Here is a 21422-nt window from a genome sequence, read left to right on the forward strand (position 1 = left end):
ATTCCATCACCTTCAGTAGCTTATTGTTCGTAGTAATGCTTCCTGAGGCCCACTTGACTTCACACGACGATATGTCTGGTTCACAGTGTGAATCTCTAGACTTTTGCTGGAGTGTAAAGTCAGTCATCGTAGAGACCTTCCTTACCTGTCTTATTTCCCCTGCTTCCACAGCATCTAAAAGTAGATACTTAAAAATATGACAGAAAAATATTTCAAAATGGGAGTTAAAAGTGGAATGAGAAACTAGATTTTAATGATATTGAGTCCGTATATCTCTGCTAACTCTACCCCTAAGGCATTCAGTTACTAAATCAATAATTTTCTGTGTTTGCTTATACTAGTTTGAGTTTGGATTTCACTCACTTGAAGCCAAAAGGTAATAGGAAAGTAGGTAGGACAGGGAAAGGTTAAAAAATAAGACTAATGATAAGTTTGATATTAAAACCAGGATTTAGACACGATAAAAGTGAACAGAATAAAACTCTTTATTTTAATAGGGAAGCTTGATAACACTTGACATCTCCCCTCCATGTCTTGTGTTCCTTGGTAAAAAATTTTTTGCACTGGGAAATTGGGCCATGACCTTAAAACAATGGAGTGATATGGCATTTGGCAGTGGTTCCTGGGAGATATGTTTAATTTGAAGTTCTGATAATCAGCCATTTGGCACCTGTGAATTTCTCTGATAGGCTTTGCTGCCTCAATGTCATGTTACTCTGTGGTTTTTCAGATAAGATGATGTTCCTTAGGTAAATTGAAATACCTCAGAATCAGTATGTATAAACCATTCTGTAGCCTTGAGCAGAATATCAAAACACCTTTTCACAATATTTAGCAGGTGTCCCTTTTAACCTTCATTGATATCTGCTGTATTTGTGACATGCCATCTTTATTTTTTTGTTTTTGTTTTTTTCCCCAAATGTGCAGGATTGGAAAAGAAAATCTGAGATGTTCCTTTCCCCGACTCTTCCAGTCTAACTTTTTTGAAATATTGAAATCAGAATATCAGATTAAACTTTTTAAGATTTAAGAAGTTGATTAGATTTCTTAGAGAAAATGAAATGGAATAATAAATTGGTTAGCTTAAATCTAGAATTACCTTAGTGACATTAAAACACTTAAAACTACGTTAAGTGGTAGCAACTTAGTATAGCATATTATAAGCCACCGTTCTATTTAAAATATGTTTAATAAGCATATTTTAATACATTGTTTTGTAGTCCCTTTAAATTTAGAAGTTGTAACATGTCGCTTTGTATTAATAGTTCAGTTCCATTGCTCAGTCGTGTCTGACTCTTTGTGACCACATGAACTGCAGCACGCCAGTCTTCCCTGTCCTTCCCTCAGGACACTGACTGTCCTGAGTCAGTGATGCCACCCAACTGTCTTATCCTTTGTCTTCCCTTCTTCTGCCTTCAATCTCTCCCAGCATCAGGGTCTTCTCCAGTGAGTTGGCTCTTCTCATCAGGTGGCCAAAGTATTGGAGCTTCAGCTTCAGCATCAGTTCTTCCAGTGAATATTCAGGGTTGATTTCCTTTTGGATTGACTGGTTTGATCTCCTTGCTGTCCAAAAGCCTCTCAAGAGTCTTCTCCAGGTGCAAAGGCATCAGTTCTTTGGTGCTCAGCCTTTTTTATTGTCCTGCTCTCACATCTGTACATGACTACTGGAAAAAGCACAGCTTTAGGCAGAGTAATACCTCTGCTTTTTAATATGCTGTCTAGGTTTGTCATAACTTTTCTTCCAAGGAGTAAGCGTCTTTTAATTTCATGGCTGCAGTCACCATCTGCAGTGATTTTGGAGCCCAAAAAGATAAAGTCTGTCATTGTTTCCATTGTTTCCCCCATCTATTTTCCGTGAAGTGATGGGACCAGATGCCTTGATCTTAGTTTTTTGAATGTTGAGTTTTAAGCCAGCTTTTTCACTCTCCTCTTTCACTTTCATCAAGAGGCTCTTTAGTTCCTCTTCACTTTCTGCCATAAGGGTGGTGTCATCTGCATATCTGAGGTTATTGATATTTCTCCTGGCAGTCTTGATTCCAGCTTGTGCTTCATCCAGCTCGGCATTTCACATGATGTACTCTGCATATAGGTTAAATGAGCAGGGTAACAGTATACAACCTTGACATACTCCTTTCCCGATTTGGAACCAGTCTGTTGTTCCATGTTTGGTTCCGTTGATTCTTGACCTGCATACAGATTTCTCAGGAGGCAGGTAAGGTGGTCTGGTATTCCCATCTGTTTAATTAAGAGTTTTCCACAGTTTGTTGTGACCCACTCAGTCAAACGCTTTGGCGTAGTCAGTTAAGTTATAATAGATATAAAAGTATAAAAGTTTTATGTTATAATCTACTTGAAAAAAGTTTATATCCTAGGACCCAGTTAGTCTGTCTTAAAGAAGTAATTGGGGGTGCAGAAATACCTTGTACAAGGGCATTCACCAAAGTGGTATTTATAATCGGTAATAAAATAGAAGTGGTCTTAATGGCCTAACAGAATGGATATGCTTTAATTAGGGGCTACTTATAAGGTTTTTGTATATTCATTAGCTTTCTAGTTAAGAAACAGGGTAGACTAATGGTAACAATATAAATGTGGTTGATAGTATTTATTTGTAGGTTCTGTATAGTGAATTCACTTATTTGCTAAAATTTATTTGTAACACCAAAATTGGTACTCCTGGAGCTTTAATGGTCACTGGCAGACATGTGCAGAATGGTGAAAAATTTGAATTGCCCAAGGCACATGTTCCTGACTGAGGTTGAACAGATCATTACCTGCCTCCTTTCAGCTCTCCTGTTGTAAACAGTGTACTTTTCATGGTCTATTTAGTACCGTGTCTTGCACAGTTTTGTCTTTTTTGGAGATGAGATTTTGCTCATTTGGGGGATGGGATTTTGTTCATTTGTTTAAAATGACCTCCACGTGTCATGCTGAAGCATTCCTAAGTGAAATCCGTTTGTGATGTATCTTACAGAGAAAAATAGTAAATACGTGTTAGACAAATTTCATTCTAGTACTGGTTGCAGTGCTGTTGGCTGTCAGTTCAATGTTCATGAATCAAGAGTATAAATTAAATAAGATGTATTTTAACAGAAATACACCTAAAACAAAGTTATGTTTTGATCACATGATGAAAAGGTGACCAGAAACATCCAGGAACTTAATGATGCATTTTCTTTAGGTTAATTCAGTGTTCCATATTGGTTAACTGTTCTGTGTCCAGTGTTTTGTGGCAACTTTATGAAACATAACTACTGTGAATAAGGACAGTCAACTTTTATGGTAGTTTTAGATTTTTGAAATATTGAAATTGGCTTGAGAACTCTCTAACCTTCTGTAGATTCTTAAATATGGTGGAGTATCCACTTAGAGGTAGATTAGACTATTGGTCAATTTTTTTTGTTCTCTCTGGGATAGTGACAGTAAAATGGAAGAACTTAGAGAAATTGCCATAGATCTGATATGCTTTCAAAGTTTTTGCATTTTGATATTGAGCTCTTGATGATGATATAAAAATAAATTTCTGGGAGGACTTTGTCCTGAGAGAAGAATGGTAAAATGCCCTAATTCAGTATGAATCTTTACCTTGTTTTGTCTCCTCTTAATTATTTTGTCTTTAAGACTTTTCCTGATCTTAATTGTTGACTGACCAAAACCACTGAGAATTCTTAAGACAGGTGAAACTTGGCTTTTAAAATGGGTTAAGTAATCATTTGTTACCTTTGACTGGTTTTTAAAGAGGCTGATATTAATAACATCCTTAAAGATAAAATCACTGAATAAAATTAATGGAAGTTTATAGTTTTCTCTAAATTTAACTAATTGACAAATTTATAACCATCCTAAATAGAGCTTTGCAGAAGTTGAATTTAGACTCATGATAAATAAAAGACTTTTAAAAACTGAAGTGTAGTTGTGTATAAGATTTGGGATTCCCAGTCCATGGGATCACAGAGAATTGTATGTGACTGAGTACACACACACAAACGTAAGACATATTTTTAATATTTTAAAGCAGGCTCTTGCATTCATAATTATTTGTTACCAGTTTAAAAATTCTATGTACAGCTGGACAATTGTGAAAGATAGTTTTAGTGAAGAGTATTGCTGAAAGGAAGACTTTATAGAAATTGAAGATAAAAGAGGGATCTTTACATCAGACATTTCACATAGGCCTTGCTGAATTATTAATATTTAAGTTGCAAAAGCTTAAAGATTTTTTAAAGATGAACCATTGTACAGAGCTGAGATTGTTTGTTAATGTAGTAAGCACATGGTAGCCTAACATGCTCGATGAATGTAAACTGTTGTGCAGAGCTGAGATTGTATGTCAATAATAGTACATAGTAACATAACATGCTCAATTAACATATCTTGAAATGAATCAGTCTTTAGTCCAAGAATCATTTCCAGACTACTCTGTTCCAAGAATAATGAAGCTAGTTTGGACCTCAGAATGATGTATCAGAATGTATCAGAATGATACAAAAAAATATTTTTGATTTATGATATTGAAGTTCAGGTTGTTTATCTCACTTCAGGCAAAACTAAATCAAACTGTTTAAATGGTGGCCCTTTAGGCTCTGTTTCCTTCTTTTCTTGAGAGTTTCCTTCTTTTCACTGGGAGTTTCAGTGACTGACTGACTGAGGAAGTCCTATCTGTTAAGCTGTGTCGTTAGCCATACACACAGATCTCATGGAGAAACAATCAGCAACTGATTGTTGCTGCTTATGTCATATGCTCTGTGTGTGCTGTTGTATATATACACGTAGATGGGGTCAGCCATGCTTAAATCAGCTGTATCACCACATATTAGTCTTACCTGTTCTTGAACTTTATATAAATGGAAACATACAGTACTCCTGTGTGTATGTCTTTTGGCTAAATATTATGCTTATGAGCTTTTTATTGTTGCATGAACTTACAGCTTATTTTCATGTTGTATACTACTTCATTGTGTGAATAACCCTCAAGTTATATATCTGTTGTTGATGGGTCTTTAGGTAGTTATAGATAGTGGTGCTATTTTTTTTTTAACATTCTTATATGTCTTTAGATGAATATATGCATGCATTTCTTTTTTCCTCCTCATGTGTATGCATTTCTATTGGGTGTATGCCTAGGGTTGAAAGGTTTGGGTCATTTATTGAATACACAATTTATTGTGTATAATATTACACATTATAATATAAATACACAATTTACTATGTATTCAGTAAATACACAGTGTGTATTTATTGAACTGTAGATATTGATAAAACTACCAAAGTGGTTGTATCCGTTTACACTCTTGCCAGTAGCATATTGGAGTTCTGGTTGCTCCACATTCTTGTCATTTTCTTTCTTTTTTTTTTTTGAAAGGGCTGTGTCACGCAGTTAAGATCCCCAAATGGGGATGGAACCTGGGTCATCATCAGTGAAAGCGTGGAGTCTTAACCACTGGACGACCAGGGAATTTCCTCTTGTCAATTTTTGTTTCACCTTTTAAAAAAAAAACCTAGTCATTAATAGTTTTTTTGTTTCCTTGATAAATAATGAAGTAGAGCATCATTCCATGTTTATTGGCTAGTTGTTCTGTTTTGATGTGGTCAAATCTTTGCCTGTTTAAAAATATCAGGTGTGTGTCTTGTTCTTATTGTGCATGTGTGCTCAGTTACTCAGTCGTTTCTGACTCTTTGCAGTCCCATGAACTGTAGCCCACCATGCTCCTCTGTTAGTGGAATTTTCCAGGCAAGAATATTGGAGCGGGTTGCCATTTCCTCCTCCAGGGGATCTTCCCAACCCAGGGATCCAACCTGTGTCTCTTGCATCTCCTGCATTGGCAGGTGAATTCTTTACCACTGTGCCACCTGGGAAGCCCCATTTTCTTACTGGTTTGTAGGGATTTTAAAAATATATTTGAACATGAGTCCTTTTTTGATTGTAATATGCATTACAAATATCTGCTTCCAGTTTGTGGATTGCCTTTTCATTCTGTTAATGGTATCTTTTGCTGTACTGTAGCCAGCCTAGCTCCTCTGTCCATGGGATTTTCCAGGCAGAAGTACTGGAGGAGGTTGTCATTTCCTCTTCTGCGAGATCTTAGTGATCCAGAGATCCAGCCTGCGTCACTTGCATTGCAGGCAGATTCTTTACCGCTTGGGCCATCGGGAAAGCCCCTTTTGCTGAACAGAAGGTCTAAAACTGTAACATAATATACTTGATCCATTTTTTTCCGTTTCTTTCTTTTTTGACCACCCTGCGAGGCTTGTGGGATCTTAGTTCCCTGACCTGGGATCAGGGATTGAACCCAGGCTCTCTGCAGAGGAAGCTTGGAGTCTTAACAACTGGACCATCAGGGAATTCCCAATCCATTTTTTCAAATGCTGCTTTTTGTGACCTGTTAAAGAAAACCTTTGCCTATTCCAGGATGATGAAGTTCTTCTGTTTTTTTTTTTTTTTTTAACCTTTCCCATTTACATTCATAGTCTGTCTGATACTTGTATGTGGCATGAAGTAATAGTTATACCACATATTATTCTGTATGGATATCTAGTTGACTCAGTATAATCTATTGAAAAATCCTTCCTTTTTCCCACTCTACTATAGTTTTACATTTGTCATAAATCAGATGATCATATTTGCTCACAACCCCTTTTGATTAAAAACAATTGTTTCTTTTAAACATTTAAAAACACTGTCATGACTAAAATCCAAAGTAAGGATAATTATAGAAGAAAAAATTTTAATTTTGATCTTACAGGTCATTTGTTTGATCATGTTGTGTCAGTGCGTGCATGCTCAGTCACTTGGTCAAGTCTGACTCTTTGCAACCCCGTAGACTGTAGCCCACCAGTCTCCTTTGTGCATGGGATTTCCCAGGCAAGAATACTGAAGCGGGCTGCCTTTTCCTCCTCCAGGGCATCTCCTGTGTCTCCTGCATTGGCAGGTGGATTCTTTACCACTGAGCCATCTGGGAAGCCATTTTGTGTCAGTATTAACTATTTAATTGGCTTACTTCTCTTATATTTTATATTCTAGGAGATAGGCAGGAAGTAAATAAAATTGAAGAGCACTTTTCATATCAAGCCTTAGGCACTGTCTTGTGTTCAGTCCTTAACGCCTTTCCATAGATGAGTATCTTTTCCCTCTTCATGAACAGAGAGGGAATGACTGCAGGAGAGGCTGAATGACTTTCAAAGAAATATAAAATTTTCTTTTCTAGTTCTCTGTTAAATAATGTCATTCATTAAACAAGAAGGATACTACAGAAAATAGTAATAGACCTGTCAAAATATCTTATGCTTTTGGTTAGCTCTGGGATATTCTCACAGACTTTGTATAACTAGTATAATGTTATTGATATTCTTAAGTAAATCTGTGTTTTAACTGCTGGTAAATTTGACTGTTGACAGCACTTGGGAGAAAATATTAACATAGATCATATATCATATCTTTTTTAGATGTAGCTTATCTTATTTCCTTAATCCTAATCTTCATTCACAGTTTGTAGAACTACTCCCATAATGTAGAGAGCCACAGAGCCGCATAGATTGAACTCCTTGTTTTGTTTGTTTGTTTTGTGCTTTTTTGACTGCCTTATGCAGCATGTTGGATCTTAGTTTCCTGACTAGGGATCCATCCTTTGAGCCTTAACCATTGGACTGCCAGGGAAGTCCTGGTTGAACTTTGGTTTGAGTAGTAAGATCTGTGCTCAAATTCTGGCTCTGTTAGTTGTGTGATCATAGGCATTTCTTGGGTTTGTTGCCGTATGTTGGAGGAAATGAAGAGGATGCCTAGCTTGTCTACTTTTGAGACTATTGTGAGGGTATAATGAGAAAGTTCCTCTTTTATTGTAAAGCACAGTATCAAAGTGGTTAACACTGTTCTGCCACTTAATTAGCTGTGTAATGTTGAATAAAATAGTTCACTTTTCAAGCCTTAGTTTTCTCATCTGTAAAATGAGAGTTATATAATAGGACCTCCTTCCTTAGATTTTTGAGTTTTAAATGAGATAATGAATATAAAGTATAGTGTCTAGTATTAGACATAATAGATGTTAACAGTCATTATTATGTGTATCTGTTGATTAAGCACTGTGTGCTGGGAGTACTATATATAAATTATTTAATCCTCAGGGTAATGCTGTGTATTAGGAGTGCTTTATTCCCATTTCACAGGTGAGCAATGAGTGTCAGGTTAATTGCTCTAGGTCACATAACTAGTTAAGCAGGATTCGAACCTAAAACTATCTCCCACCCCAATACCCAGTATATTCAGGTGCCTTTCAATATATGCTGTAGGTGCATTTACACTGTATAGGCGAATCACCTTTGATTCAAGATTACAGGTTTTTCCACTCTGAGTTCTGGGTTTTCCAGTGTTTTCCAACATCTTTTATTTCAGTCTTCCTAGGTTTCTTTAATTTGCTCAATAGATTAGAATTTTTACTACAGAAATAAACATGGTTAGTTGACATATAATTAAGAATAGTTAATGGTTTGTTTACAAGCCACTAGACTCCTTGAGTCTGGCTGATTTAGCTGTTAAAAAGTGGTTTTAGACTTTGCCTTTGGAAAGGGAAAAATACTCTTGATTTTATCCTCCGTAAGGAACTTACTTCAAGTTGACGTACAAAATTGTAATGACTTTACAGCCAAGGGAAAAAGGTCAAAAGACCCCAAAATGAAAAAGTACCTAGCCATAAATATTTCTGGATGAAGTCTTTTGATGTTGAGTTTGGGAAAATAGAAGTAGATATTATATTCAAGGGAAATTTGGAGAACTCTATTGAGGTTTTCTTCTTTTAATTTTTTCTTTTTTTCCTGATGCAGTCCATTTATTGAACTTGGAATACTAATAGAGGCCTTTAAAGTATCCTTAGGCAAAGTGCCTCCTACACAATGGCTTTTCACATTCATTCCATCACTGTAAAATGGGAGCTTTAAGACTTAACTAAGTTAACTCTCTCACTTGGTACTGTATTTGCTTAAAATGCATTTTTGAAAGAGTTTTTGTGAAAAGGTTTATGTATTTGGGAATCAAGATTTTCTACTCTTAATTCATCTTTGAAGTCGAGTTTGTAAATCATTGGGCAAATGTGAATTTTTATCAACAACTTTGAATATGTGTTCCATGTGGAGTTAAATATTGGTGTTTATGAAAGATAACTTGTATGTTTGTAGGATATAATAACACCATTGCTCAAATATTAATCCTTATGGCTTTATTGTTTTGTTGTATCTTAATATAATCTGTATAATTCTTTATACTTCTCTTTGACTAGACTTTTCAGCCTCAGTTCAGTTCAGTCACTCAGTTGTGTCTGACTCTTTGTGACCCCATGGACTGCAGCATGCCAGAACTCCTCAATTAAAATGGAATAAAATCATTGATTTAATAAACTAGTTATACTTTTAAAAAGAATATTCCATGAAATAAACACTACTTGAATAAAATTGAAAGTTCATTCTTTTACTAATTTTGAAATTGTCAGCAGAGGACTGAATAATATATTTTGAGAAGTACAGATTTAACTGAATTATCACATATAAATCCACATAGGACTCTGAAACTCATGGGGAAAATTGGGAAATTGTCTCCAGTGGTTGATGAGTCTGTAGCTTATAGAAAAATTGCTTCTAAACAGGTTTTTTAAAAATTCCGTTTATCCCCTTGGATTAACTTTTAAAAATGTTTTTTCTTTATTCAACACTGTTTTGATCCACTAATATGAAATAGAACTGAATAATATTTAGAAATGACAGCCTGGAAATTCCCTGGTGGTCCAGTGGGTTAGGACACCCTGCTTTCACAGCAGAGGGGCTTGGATCTATTCCTGGTTGAGGCCCTGTGTGTCCCACCTCAAGGCAAAAAAAAAAACCGAAATGATAGCCTGATAATTTTGTCTTCTTTAATTACAACCTCAGTGGTTCCAAGTTATTGTATTTAATTAACAAAAAGTTAAAAAATATTGTTACAGAGTAGTTCAGTATAATTTTCAATATTTTGGAATCAGTGTGGGATTGCCAGCTTTTAATTTTGTTTAAAAAAATATTAGACTCTTTACAGGTACTCCCTTTCATACCAGTAAAGAGGGGTGACATAGATTCAAATAAAGGAATTCTTTAAATTGAGTAAATCTAACTTTATGGAAAATGAAGTATATTTTCTGACTTTTTTCTCACTTTACTGAAGAGCAGTTTTTTGGCAGCCCACTCCAGTACTCTTGCCTGGAAAATCCCATGGATGGAGGAGCCTGGCAGGCTGCAGTCCATGGGGTCGCTAGGAGTCGGACACGACTGAGTGACTTCACTTTCACTTTTCACTTTCATACATTGGAGGGGGAAATGACAACCCACTCCAGTGTTCTTGCCTGGAGAATCCCAGGGACGGCGGAGCCTGGTGGGCTGCCGTCTATGGGGTCGCACCGAGTCGGACACGACTGAAGCGACTTAGCAGCAGCAGCAGCTTATGGAAAGAAAGGCACAGTCACTTGAGGCAAAGGGAATAGTTTTATTTATTTATTAAATACTATTTATTTATCACTTTTATTATTTGTTTGACTGTACTAGGTCTTAGTTGTGCACATGGGATCTTCTATCTTCATTGCGGCATGCAAACTCTTTATAGCATGTAGGATCTAGTTTCCTGACCAGTAATTGAACCTGGATCCCCTGCAGAGTCTTAGCCACTGGACCACCAGGGAAATTCCTATAAAATTTAGAAATAATAATATTTATCCCTTTAAAGTGTATAATTCAGTAATTTTTAGAATATTCACAAAATTGTGTAACCGTCATCTGCAGAACACTTTTATCTCTCTAAAAAGAAACCCTACACCCATTAGCAATTGCTTTCTACTGTCTCTTCCTTTCCTCCAGTCTCTACAGCTGCTAATCTCCTTTTTGTAGATTTTGCCTATGAATTTACCTGTTCTGAACATTTCATGTAAATAGAATTATACAATATGTGACCTTTGGTGATTGCCTTCTTTCATGTATCAGGTTTTTAAGTTTCATCCATGTTGTAACTTGTACCAATACTGCATTCATTTTTATGGCTGTATAAATATTCCATTGTATACCACATCTTATACATCCATTCAGCAGTTTATGAACATTTGAGTTGTTTTCACTTTCTGCCTATTATGAATAACAATGCTGTGAAAATTCAGTTTTTATGTGAAAATGTTTTCTTTTTCCTGGGTATGTATCTAGGAGTGAAATTCCTGCCTCATGGTAATTTTATGTTTAACTTATTGAGGAACTGCTAGACTTTTCCAAAGCTGCAACGGTTTGTATTTACACCAGCATGTATGAGGGTACTAATTTCTGCATATCCTGTCAGTATTGGCTTTTCATTTTTTGTCATACTAGTCATAGTGGGTATTAAGCAATATCTCACTGTGGTTTTGATTTATAGTTCCCTGATGACCAACAATGTTGAGCATCTTTTCATATGCTTACTGGCTATTTATACTTCTTTTTTTGCAGAAATATATATTCAAGTCCATTAGTCACTTTTTAGATCGCTTATGTTTTTACTGAGTTGTAAAGGTTCTTTGTAGATGAGTGATTTGTAAATATTTTCTCTCATTCTGTGGGTTGTCTCATTATCTTGATAGAGTTCTTAGAAACACAAAAGACACAAAAAGCTTAAATTTTTGTGATTACAATTTATCTGTATTTTGTGATTGCTTGTTTTCAATTTTTAAATTGTGGTAAAACATACATATCTTAAAATTGACTATTTAAAAACTGAAGTATAGTTGATTTACATAATTGTATTAGTTTCAGGTATATAGCATAGTGATTCAGTATTTTTGCAGATTATATTTTATTGTAGGTTATTACAAGATAAAGAAGATATTTTTGGTGTTATATAGTAGATCCTTATTGCTTATATATTTTATATATAGTAGTTTGTTATCTATTAATCACATACCCTTAATTTGTTTCTCCCCCTTTTTGTCTCTCTTTTGGTACCTGCAAGTTTGTTTTGTATATCTGTGAGTCTGTTTTGCATATATATTCATTTATATTGTTTTTTAGAATTAAGTGATACATACAAGTGATACAGTATATGTCTTTCTGACTTATTTCACTAAGCATAATGTTCTCCTAGTCTATCCATGTGCTGCGAATGGCAGTATTTCATTCTTTTTATTGCTGAGTAATATTCCTGTGTGTGGGTGTTTTCTTAGTCCAGTCATTTGTTGATGGGCACTTGTATTGCTTCCATGTCTTGGCTATTATAAATAGTGCTGCTGTGAGCATTGGGTTGCACGTGTCTTTAATTCAAAAAGTGTTTTTGGTTTTTTTCCATACGTAAAAGTGTGGAGTCTTAACTGGACCAACAGGAATTTCCCTGGTAGTTCTATTTTTTAGTTTTTAAAGGAGCTGCTATACTCTTTTCCATAGTAGGTGCTCCAGATTACACCAGTTTCCCATCAACAGTGTACAAGGGTTCCCTTTTCTCCACACTCTCACAACATTTGTTATTTGTATTTTTATTTTTTAAAATTTGTTTGTTTATTTTTGGCTGTGCTGGGTCTTCATTGCTGCGGTGGCTTTTCTCTAGTTGAAGTGCGCAGGCTTCTACTGTGGTGGCTTCTCTTGCTATGGAGTGTGGACTCTAGGGTGTGTGGGCTTCGGTAATTGTGGCATGTGGGATCAGTAGTTGTGACTTCTGGGCTCTAGAGCACAGGCTCAATAGTTGTGGTGCATGGACTTTGTTGCTCTGCAGCCTGTGGGATCTTCCTAGATAAGAAATTGAACCCATGTCTCCTGCATTAGCAAGTGAGTTCTTTTTTTTTTTTTTTAATTAATTTATGTATTTTAATTGGAGGCTAATTACTTTACAATACTGCATTGGTTTTTGCCATACAGCAAGCAGATTCTTTACCACTGAGTCACCAGGGAAGCCCTGTATTCTCTTTGATGATAGACATTCTGATCAGTGTAAGGTGATACCTCATTGTGCTTTTGATTTGCATTTCTCTAATAATTGTGGAAAATTCTTCAAGAGATGGGCATACCAGACCACCTGACCTGCCTCTTGAGAAACCTGTATGCAGGTCATGAAGCTACAGTTAGAACTGGACATGGAACAACAGACTGGTTCCAAATTGGAAAAGGAGTACGTCAAGGCTGTATGTTGTCACCCTGCTTATTTAACTTATATGCAGAGTACATCATGAAAAATGCTGGGTTGGAGGAAGCACAAGCTGGAATTAAGACTGCCGGGAGAAATATCAATAACCTCAGATATGCAGATGACACCACCCTTACCTTCTGGCAGAAAGTGAAGAGGAGCTTAAAAGCCTCTTGATGAAAGTGAAAGAGGAGAGTGTAAAAGTTGGCCTAAAGCTCAACATTCAGAAAACTAAGATCATGGCATCTGGTCCCATCACTTCATGGGAAGTAGATGGGGAAACAGTGGAAACAGTGTCAGACTTTATTTTTTGGGGCTCCAAAATCACCGCAGATGGTGACTGCAGCCATGAAATTAAAAGACACTTACTCCTTGAAAGGAAAGTTATGACCAACCTAGACAGCATGTTAAAAAGCAGAGACATTACTTCGCCAACAAAGGTCTGTCTGGTCAAGGCTATGGTTTTTCCAGTGGTCATGTATGGATGTGAGAGTTTGCTTTTGAACTGTGGTGTTGGAGAAGACTCTTGAGAGTCCCTTGGACAGCAAGGAGATCCAAGCAGTCCATCCTAAAGGAGATCAGTCCTGGGTGTTCATTGGAAGGACTGATGCTGAAGCTGAAACTCCAGTGCTTTGTCCACCTCATGCGAAGAGTTGACTCATTGAAAAGACCCTGATGCAGAGAGGGATTGGGGGCAGGAGGAGAAGGGGACGACAGAGGATGAGATGGCTGGATGGCATCACCGACTCGATGGACATGAGTTTGAGTAAACTCTGGGAGTTTGTGATGGACAGGGAGGCCTGGCGTGCTGTGATTCATGGGGTTGCAAAGAGTCGGACACGACTGAACTGAACTAAACTGAATAGTGATGTTGAGCATTTTTTCATGTGCGTGTTAGCTGGCTGTTTGTCTTTGGAAGGATGTCTATTCAAGTCTTCTGCCCCCTGTTTTGGTTGGATTATTTTTGATTTTGAGTTATTTGAGCAGTTTGGGTATTAACCATTTGTCAGCCATATCACTTGGAAATATTTTCTCCCATTCATAGGTTGTCTTTCATTAAACTGACGTTTCCTTTGCTGTGCAAAAGCTTTTGAATTTAATTAAGTCGTATTTGTTTATTTTTGCTTTTATTTCTTTTGCCTTAGGAAATTGATCCCTGAAAATATCACTATGATTTGTGTCAAAAAGTGTTCTTTTCTGGAAGTTGTATGGTTTCGTGTCTTACATTTAGGTCTTTAAACCATTTTTGAGTTTATTTTTGTGTGAGAAGTGAGAGAATGTTCTTATCTCATTGTGGCTGTCCAGTTTCCTCTGCACAACATGTTGAAGAGGCTGTCTTTTCTCCATTATATATCCTTGTTTCCTTTGTCATGGACTAATTGACTGTGTGAGCATGTGTTTATTTCTGGGCTCTTTATTCTGTTCCATTATTCTATGTGTCTGTTTTTGCACCAGTACTATGCTATTTTGATTATTGTAGCTTTGGAGTATAGTTTGAAGTCTGGGAGAGTTATGTACCTCTAGCATTGTTCTTTTTTCTGAGATTGCTTTGGCAGTTTGGGGCCTTTTTTGATTCTATATAAGTTTTAGATTATTTTTTCTAGTTCTGTGGAAAATATCCTTGGTGTTTTGATAGGGATGGATTAAATCTGTTGGTTACTTTGAGTAGTATGGTCATTTTAATAATTAATGTTGATTTTTTCCCAATCCAAGAGCAGTGAACATCTTCCCATTTCTTTGAATAATCTTCATTTTCCTTCAGCATTGTTTTGTAGTTTTCAGAATATAGGTCTTTTACTGCCTTGGTTCAGTTTATTCCTAGGTATTTTATTTTTTAATGCAGTTTTAAGTGGGGCTGTATTTTTACTTTCTCTTGCTGATATTTCATTATTAATGAAGTGCAACAGATTTTTACTTACTAATCTTGTATTCTGTAAACTTGTTGAATTTATGTATTAGTTCTAATAGTTTTGGGGTGGAGACTTTAGGGTTCTTTACATACATTATCATGTCATCTACAAATAGTGCCAGTTTTACTTTTTTGTTTTCAATTTGTTATCTTTTATTTATTTTTTCTTTTTTGATTGTTGTGACTGAGACTTATACTATGTTAAATAGAAATGGTGACAGTGGGCACTCTTGTAAAGTTGATCATTTTTAAAGTGCACAGTTTTTAGTGGCATTAAGTATATCACATTGTTGGGCAGTCATCACTACCATCCATCTGTAAGTGTCTTTAATTTTGTATAGCTGTAACTCTATCCATTAAACAATAACTTGCCATTACCTTCTCTTAGTTCTTGGAAGCCACCAATCTATTTTGTATCTGTATGAATTTGACTTATACTTTAGGTACCACACATAAATGGAATCATGTAGTATTTGTCCTTGGATGTTTGTGCTTTTTAGGGTCATATGTAAGAAACCATTGTCTAATCCAAGGTAACAAGGATTTATGCTTAATTTTCTTCTAAAAGTATTATACTTTTAACTCGTACACATTCGTCTTTGATTCATTTTTAGTTAATTTTTGAAGAGAATGCAAAGTAGGTGTCCAGCTTTCCATTGCATGTAGATATTCTGTTGTTTTAACACCATTTTAGGGGGAAGGGTTGTAATTTTTTTCCCCATTGATTTGTCTTGGTACCCTTGTTGGAATAATTATCTGTTAAAAATGGAATCTACAGTTACATCACTTCATTGTTTTTTAATATTAGAAATTTATATAGTTTTTTCCTAATTAGTCTGACAAGAGACTCAGTATTTTTATTGATTTTTATTTTTCTGTTTTCAGTTTCATTGATTTCTGTTTTTTATTTTTTCTTTTCTTTTTAATATGGCTATATTATTATTGTTATTTCTAGTTTCTTAAGGTGGGTGCTGTCATTGAGTTGAGTTACTTTTTTCCCAGTATGTTTTCTGCTGTAAATTTTCCTTTTAAGTGTTAACTTTTGTTGCATCTCATAGATCCTAATTGTGTTGTTTTCATTTTCATTTAGTTATACTATTTTCTAATTTCTCCCTTCTTTTCTCTTTTTTCTTTGACTCATGGGGTATTTAGAAACATGCTATTATTTTGAGATATTTGGGGATTTTGAGACAATTCTTTTAATGTTGATATCTGACTTAATTCTATCATGGTCACAATTTATATTACTTGAATCTTTAAAAATTTATTGTTATTCTTTCCAAGAAACTTTTTCCAAATAACTAAACTGTTTTTAGGCCATTTACTATGTACATACATACATACATATATATGTATGTATGCATAGTTGTTTAAATATATTACCTTGTTGCTGTTAAAATTTTTTCATATATATTTTTTTTTGTTCTCTTTTCTTTCTATCCTGCCTTCTTTTGAACTTAGTATTTTTTTTTTCTTTTTTATGTTTTCTTTTATTTCTTTTGTTGGCTTATTAAATGTCAGTTTTAAACAGTGATTCCTTTTAGGGTTTAACTTATTACAGGGTGTCTTGAAATTATACCGCTTCACATGTAGTGTTAAGAACCTTACATCATTGTATTTCCCTCTTCCTGTTTGTTGTGCTATTATTATCTTTCACTTCTATGTATGTTATAAGCTTCACAGTATATTAGTGTTGTTTTTGTTTTAAATAGTCAGTTTTCTTTTAAAGAGATGTCGCAACTAAGGGGAAAAAGTCTTTTATATTTACCCTGATTTTCCATTCCTGGTGCTTTTCATTTGTTTGGTTAGATCCAGAGTTCCCACCAGTATGGTTTTTCTTCTGTCTGAGGAATTTCTTTTTAACATTTCTTATAGTCTATTTCTGTTGGTGATGACATCTTTCAGCATTTATAGTTAGAAGTCATCTTTATTTCACTAGTAGACAGTTTCTTTCAATACAAAGATAAACCTCACTGTCTTGTGTCATTTCCAGTGACTAGTCTGCTTTCAATCTTATTGTCATTTTTCTCTGTTCTCCTTTTTTTTTTAAAAAAAAGTTATTTATTTTTAGTTGTGCTGGGTCTTTCTTGATGTGCTCAGGTGTTTCCTCTAGTTGTGGTGAGTGGGTGCTACTCTTCATAGCGGTGGCTTCTCTTGTGGGCTCTAGGCCCTCCAGCTTCAGTAATTGTGGCTGGCAGGCTCTGGAGCATGTGGCACATGGGGTCTCCCTGGAGCAGGGGTTGAACCTGCGTTGCCTGCATTGCAGGCAGATTCTTAACCACTGGACTGACCATCAGGGAAGACCCCAATTGTATTATTGCTTATTACTACTTTTGTGCTTTGGTGGTAATTTATATCTATTGTATCATTATTGTAGAAATACTGTGTAATGTTTGATGTTCTACTGTGTATCTCTTCTCATCTTTGTACTCAGTGATATTGCTTGATAACTTGAAATTAGCCATGGGTAGGAATATTCACACTGGAGTCACTGGTAACCCTGTGAACCAGGAACTATAAACCACTAACTGTCCTTAGTTGTTGCACATTTCCTAGTATTCCCCTGGCTGTGGGTAGGAGTGATTTTCCAGGCCTTGGATATACTGCATATACTGATGAGTACTCAGCTCAAGACTTGAGGAGGATCTCTGTAGATCTTCTAGGTCTTACTTCTTTTTTTTTTTGATGCTCCCTCCTCTTTGGTACAAGTGTTCTGGAAACCTTAGCTACCTGGGTCTCCCCAGACTGCATTCTTCGTCTTAACACCGGGAGACTGGTTTGCCTGAGATCACCTCCTCGCTCTGCAGTCTGGAAACTCCAATCAGGAAGCTGGGGCTATTAAAGGCGCTTTGCTTTATTTGTTTCTTGTCTTTCATTGATCACTGTTCTGTGTTGTCTGGTTTCAAGTGTCTGAAAAACATTTTTGTACAGTTTGCCCAAATTTTCAGTTGTTTTAAATAGGAATGTACCTCTCATCTCTGTTACTCTGCCTTGGCCAGAAGTGGAAGTCCCTTGAAAGGGTTTTAGACAAGAGAGTGACAGAAATGTGTACCTTAGACTTCTCTGTAGACCGTGAATTTGTAAGGAGCAAGACTTAAAGCAACCAATTACAAGTCAGGTGGATTAGTTGAAGTAAGAAATGATGAAAGCCTAATATTGGTCATGCCCTTCATGACATTTATGTCAGTTGCTCAGTCGTGTCTGACTCTTTGTGACCCCATGAACCGCAGCATGCCAGGCCTCCCTGTTCATCACTAACTCCTGGAGTTGACCCAAACCCATGTCCATTGAGTTGGTGATGCCATCCAGCCATCTCATCCTCTGTCGTCCCCTCCTCCTCCCTCCCCCAATCCCTCCCAGCATCAGGGTCTTTTCAAATGAGTCAGCTCTTCACATCAGGTGGCCAAAGTATTGGAGTTTCAGCTTCAGCATCAGTCCTTCCAATGAACACCCAGGACTGATCTCCTTTAGGATGGACTGGTTGGATCTCCTTGCAGTCCAAGGGACTCTCAAGAGTCTTCTCCAACATCACAGTTCAAAAGCATCAATTTTTCAGCACTCAGCTTTTTTCATAGTCCAACTCTCACATCCGTATATGACTACTGGAAAAACTATAGCCTTGACTAGATGGACCTTTGTTGACAAAGTAATGTCTCTGCTTTTTAATATGCTTTCTAGGTTGGTCATAACTTCATGACACTAGAGGTGGGGAAATTTGAAATGTATTGAAATTAGATTTGAGAAATGTACAAGGGGAATAATCTGCTTTAGGTTTTGTAGAAGTGTGGGTCATGGGCTGTTTACGTCTCAGTCACCTACAGTGAGTGTGATAAAAATGAGGATTCTGTGCCCTGCCCCAACTTCACTGAATCTGAAGTTCTAAGGATGAGGCTTAGAAATTTGTATTAAATCCCTAGGGTAATGCTTTACAAGCATTAAAATTTCTTCAGAAGAAAGTGATGGAATTTTTTCAAAGTTTGAGCCTCATCTTTGGGGGAACCCCTGCACTGGAATGACCTAAAGTAGTTAATTAAAAATATTTATGCTTGCCATCGGAGAAGGCAGTAGCACCCCACTCCGGTACTCTTGCCTGGAAAATCCCATGGACGGAGGAGCCTGGTAGGCTGCAGTCCATGGGGTCTCGAAGAGTCGGACATGAGCGACTTCACTTTCACTTTTCACTTTTATGTATTGGAGAAGGAAATGGCAACCAACTCCAGTGTTCTTGCCTGGAGAATCCCAGGGATGGGGTCGCACAGAGTCGGACACGACTGAAGTGACTTAGCAGCATGCTTGCCATGTCCAGAACTGCTGAATCTAAAGTTTGGAAAACAGTATAAAAAATTTCAAAAACCAACATTCTACAGTATTTTGCAGGCATAAACTTACTGAACTTCACAGTAGCCCTGAAATGTAGTGGGCAGGTGTTATGTCTCCTGTTTTATGGATGAAATGCAGAAGGGCAGTGTGGTTTTCTCATGATCAAACAGTTTACGATTGTTGGTAGGTAGAGAATCATGTTTGTGTCTCCTTCCACCAAATCTGATGCTCTTTATACTTCCTTTATGTTGCCTGTGAAATATGCTTATCTCTAAAACCTGTAGGAGGCATCCATTGAACCTCTGGTTCTAAACAATTGAGGGAGCCTGGATGTTGTGATCTTCCTGATCATACTTTGTACCAAGTGAAAATTCGGTTCAACTCTCTGTAGCAAGTAATGATGATACACTTAATTGTTTAGGAAAAGTATTTATGTCGACCATTATCTTCATGCTTTTTACAACCAGCTTTGACTCTCTCTGTTTTCTTTTAAAATAATTTAAAGTGTAGTGTGTGTGTTTAGTATTTTCGATTATAACTGAAGAAAAGTGAAAAGTGAAGTGAAGTCGCTCTGTCGTGTCTGACTCTTCTAGAACCCATGGACTGTAGCCTACCAGGCTCCTCCGTCCATGCGACTCTGCAGGCAAGAGTACTGGAGTGGGGGTGCCATTGCCTTCTCCGATAACTGAAGAACTGGATGCCAAATATGAGTTTGTGTTGTAACCTTTGTTCTGAGTTTTTTCTCGAAGGTCTTAGAAAAGTAAAAAAAAAAAAAAATTTATAATTTAGATTGCATTTAGCCTACCTAGATGTCACAGTTTTACTTTTATAGTAAGTGTGTGGCATATAACTTTGCTATATCAATGGAACTGATACATTTTCTAGTGAGGTCTTTTTTGTAGTCTTTTGAAGTGATTTCACATGTGCTGTGAATCTGAGACACTAATCTGTTTAACACAGTAGTACTAGTGTTAGACTGCAAATAGTAGGAAAAGTAATTCTTTTCAGTCAGGATTGGTTTTTGGATTTGGTTTTGGAATTCTTGAATAGTCAATGAATTTTGTTAGTACGTGAACACAAGCAAAGCTCTGTGGAAAGGCATAAATAAGCCCTTAGGAATTGGATTTAAATGGTTTGTTTTCTATTTTGTATGCTTTTAAAAGGACAGAATAGCTAACCTTTTTAAACTTCTGGAGCAAGTTACTATACTTAAATAATTTAAAATTATGGTAGCTTGTTGCAATTCTTAATCGTTTACCTGCTCCGAAAGCATATAGTTTTGTGCAGAATCTTAAATTTGAAATGCACAATGAATGAAATGAAGACTGCTGGGTAGTGTAGGGAATGTAAGAAGAGTTTTGACTAGTTTAATTCATTGTTACAAGAGCATTTATATCATTTATATCAACTTTTAAATTTAGGAATACTTAGATGTGTATTAATTTTTTGTGTGACTTTACCTAATGTGTTTTTTAACATTTGAAAACAAATGAGGAAATTCCCTGGTGGTCCAGTGGTGAGGACTCTGTGCTTTCACTGCAGGGGACCTCTGGTTGATCCCTGGTTGGGGAACAAGGATCCCACAAGCCATCTGTGCAGTTAAAAAAACCAAACAAAACACAAATGGAATAGAAATGAAGTGTTTGAGGATAGATATTAGTATTTCTTAATCACTATCTACTCTATTATGCTGTTTCTCCAATTTAAAAAGTTGAGATATAATTGACATTGTGTATTTTATTTTATAATTTTCTAGTGTATTTTAGTGAACATCTCCAGTAACAAATTTTATACACAAAACAGGCCATCTGCATTTTCTGTGTAGATTTTTACTTTTTATTATATAGGAATTTGGAATGGTAAACTATGCTGAATCATTTTAGAATGCCACTGTTAAATTCTGAGACATATATGACAGTTTTAAGCTTATTTTTTCACTAGTAAATGGGCAGAAATGACTTAAAGTTTTATATAATGCTTTTCATTATCATTGTAAGCACTTTGATATGTTTCTCATGTGTAACCTATAACCAAGGATATATTTTTAAGAAGCTTACA

At 36.1% G+C, this 21422-nt stretch overlaps 1 protein-coding gene across 5 annotated transcripts in view; it reads left to right on the forward strand.

Moving 5' to 3' along the window:
* ZZZ3 (zinc finger ZZ-type containing 3) overlaps positions 1-21422 on the forward strand; it is a 118144-nt gene that overhangs the window by 23753 nt on the left and 72969 nt on the right. The gene's annotated exons all lie outside the window — the stretch shown is intronic.

The sequence above is a fragment of the Dama dama genome, chromosome 20, assembly GCF_033118175.1.
Source record: "Dama dama isolate Ldn47 chromosome 20, ASM3311817v1, whole genome shotgun sequence".
Lineage (NCBI taxonomy): Eukaryota > Metazoa > Chordata > Mammalia > Artiodactyla > Cervidae > Dama > Dama dama.